The sequence below is a fragment of the Coturnix japonica genome, chromosome 1 (assembly GCF_001577835.2).
Source record: "Coturnix japonica isolate 7356 chromosome 1, Coturnix japonica 2.1, whole genome shotgun sequence".
Lineage (NCBI taxonomy): Eukaryota > Metazoa > Chordata > Aves > Galliformes > Phasianidae > Coturnix > Coturnix japonica.
The window spans coordinates 70,805,200-70,808,665 of NC_029516.1; the positions used below are offsets into that span (position 1 = coordinate 70,805,200).

Consider the following 3,466-nt stretch of genomic DNA (forward strand, 5'->3'; position numbering starts at 1 on the left):
GTCAGCTGCTAATATTTCGCTCTTGCTTTTCAGCAAGGCAGGCAGGCATGAGATACTCTGACTAAGGCCCAACTTGCACATTCCCACAACAGCTTAATTTGGCTCCATTGCAACATCTGTGTTGTGCTGAGTCCAGTATCTCTCCATGCTTTTGGGGCCAAACTCATCCATCATCGCAGGCAGCAGTTCGGAGCATGGCAACGGCTGCTGCTGGTCTCAACTTTTTGATAAAGAGCAGAGAAAGAAAGAAAAAAAAAAAGACGAATTCATGTTTTAAAAGGTGCCCAACAGCTGAGGCTACCACTCGAAGCAGAAGCAGGACAGAGTTACACTTCCCACACAAGAGGTGCATACCCTTGAAATTTAATAAAAAGAACAAGTGACACTCCATAATTTTCACTGCAAGCACCGACTGAAAGGTGACATTACACAATAAGAGTAAATCTCCCACTCCGCTTATACCAGGCCAGCACCCAGAGACATTTCTGCCATAACTCCAAAACCAAAATAGCAAAGGGTGAAATACAACCTGCGTGCTGTTGTCAAAAACAAGCGCAAGTATTGTAGTTAATGCTTGGCAGCCGGCCTGGAAGCCAGAGTTCTGCAAAGGGGCCCTGTGGGGGTTTCCCATATATGCTGCATAAATCCCCGCTTCCCTCCTCCACACAAGCTCATGCTCACAATGTGATCAGGAGCACCCTGAGAGGCATCTCCCAGGCTGGAAAATGCATGTGGCAGCCCAGGATAAAATAAAATCCATACGTGCATCATGTGTGTGCCCACAGAGGGGACTGAGGGCTCTTTTGGTACAATGTTATGATCTTGATCTGATAATCTTTGAACGATTCTTGAGGCTCTTCCTTGCTTGGCTCTCATTCAGCTTTGATAATCAGGGCCTGATTCTTTCAGCTTTCACTGGTCTGGCACGTGTCGTGGATCTTCCTTGTCATTCAGATCCTGACCTTACTGTTCCAAGCCAATCCACAGCACTCTAGGGAACAATACAGTTGCATTTTAAAGGATCAGAGTGATGCAAGATTTGTCTGTCTACTGCCTACATGTCCCAAATGTCAAGAATTAAAAAAATTTAGAACAATTTAAAACTGTGCCTTACATTAGGTATGAATTGTTTAGCTGTCAGATCTAGTTCTATATGGCTGTCTGCTGAACCAAAGATCAGTGTAATATCACATATCTTCTCCTTGCAAAAGTAATTATAGAACATGACTGAATCGTTTCTTAAGCTCTTTTACAAGTGAAACAAATAGATCCCTTCTAATCTCTCATGGTAAGCATGTTTTCCAGGCTACAGGCCATCCTGGCAGGCATCAGGAGTCAACTGGAGTCAGTGGAACTTCACCGGTCTTTGCTCACTTGGGATCTGACTCTCCAATGCTAACATGACTATTCGCACATGAGAATGTGGCCAGGTACACAACCAGTGTCTTTTTAGTTGCATACCTTTTATTCAGGCCACAGTGAGTGTTGACTGCATGAACTCCCATTAAATATAGCGTATTCATACAAGTACACAACCTACCTGTAAATGTAAAAATAGACAAAACTCACTGTAGTTGTCCATCAGAAAATTCTGACATCCCAACTTCTCATTTTATACCAGCTCAGTAGTTAAAATACTAACATTATTTTAAAGAAAAGAATTACATTAAAAATAAAAAAGAGTGTTGAACATATATGACACAGAATTTTCAAGTATCTGCATTCATGTTGCATGTACAAACAGAACTGCATTGTGGACCCCTACATATATATAAATTGTAAGCAGACAACATATCCTGAGCACATGCAGTCGGTGAACCTGAATAATAGATGGCCTTCCGAATAGGTGTCTGGTCCAAAAGGCCTCTACTGTCACAGGAGATTAATTCTGGGACAGAATGGGTTGCGTGCTTTGAAAGTTTCTCTCTACTTACTAAGAACTGATTAAATGATTGAGTTAGACTAGAAAGTAAACTTTCCTCTGTCTAAAAGATACATTCAGCAAAGCAACCTGGTAAAAGCACAAAAACATTAAGTTATCCTACCACAGATGCATACAAACACAGATCAGGATTACGCAGTATTATAAGCACTTACCCAGACATCTACTCTGCAAACAGAAACACTTTTTTACCAGCTTCCAGAATTGAATGCCAGTTCTGCTGTTTAGTTCATGTCTTTTCTTAAACCTCAGCTCTTACAATCAAATGATCACTGCAGAATCAGAAATATACATTAACAATGAAAATGTTGCTCTTCTGTTGTCGAAGTTGTAAAGATCAGATTGAAAACAAGAATCTGACGGTCTAAAGAAAAAAAGCAAAAAAAAGGAAGAGGACAAAAAAAACCCCACCCAAACAAAATCTATTATTTTCCCCAATCTTATGACTTACTCAGACTCGCTCCGTTATTTTAAACACTGCTGACAACACTGCAGCCAGCCCATACACATTAAAAACACATTCAAAATCAAAAGCTAAAAACAAGTACATGAAGACATTACTGGCACAAAATCAACATGTGTACGCGCATCTTGCTGTCACTGTTCAAATGTGGATGTCCGAACTCTACAGACGGGAGAGTATATTCTGCAAAATGTTATGTAACACCTGCAAATACTCAGCATGCATCCCTTCACTATACGGTCGCAATGCCACAGTTATGCACGCACAAACATCACAAACCCACATACCTGCAATTTTGGAAGCATGAAAAATTCGGACTTTCTGAGGAGAAGAAATGAAAATATTTTCATTTGTAATTGATACTTTGAAAGAAAATGAAAAATTTTTGTCGTGGTTCAAATTAAAATGTCAATTCTTGGTTAGAAAAATAAATGAAATGCTTTTATGTCAAAACAGCAATTTAAAATGACGGATTTCTCTGGGTTTCGATTTAAATTGTTGTTTTGTTTTGAAAGGAAAAAAATATTTAATGCAGAAGGAAAATAAAAATGATCATTGTTTTTCAACAGGCCAACCCAAGGCAAAAAATACTACTTGGAGCAAATGAAAACTGACTGGAGAAATTGCAGTGAAAAATTTTCGTTCAAGATTTCTCTTGGGATCCTTTCCTTTCTAGAGTGGCAACGCACACACACAGCTCCCTTTTCCTTGCAGCTTTGTTTAGCATCTGTGGGAGCGTCTCATCGGGAGCTTCATGTGTGCACTCATGAGCACTCAGTGTTTGTGCTCCGCGTGTGCAAGCAGCAACCACACGCTGGCGGGTAGCAGGCACACACATGTGGTCTACGTTAAGAAACCCAAGAAATAAAGCCAATTTTAGATCAAGTGAGCTGTGGTCCCCTGGCTTGGCTTCTACCGCAGGTGATACTATAAACAAAGTTTTGTGCCAATGTGAAAGAACAAATACACTATAAATAGCTCGTGGCTTCCAAACCTCCTCATCTTGTTCCAGACCTTGCTCGAACCCAAGCCAGCAGATGGGCTGAGAGCACTGCAAACTG

General features: G+C 40.6%; 1 long non-coding RNA gene across 1 annotated transcript; it reads right to left on the reverse strand.

Moving 5' to 3' along the window:
* Positions 1–356: 356 nt before the first annotated feature.
* On the reverse strand, positions 357–3,247 carry LOC116654009. The gene is made up of 3 exons (XR_004308762.1): positions 2,693–3,247; positions 2,098–2,214; positions 357–991 (listed from the first exon to the last, which is right to left on the reverse strand). It is a non-coding gene; the product is annotated as an uncharacterized LOC116654009 (long non-coding RNA).
* Positions 3,248–3,466: the final 219 nt, after the last annotated feature.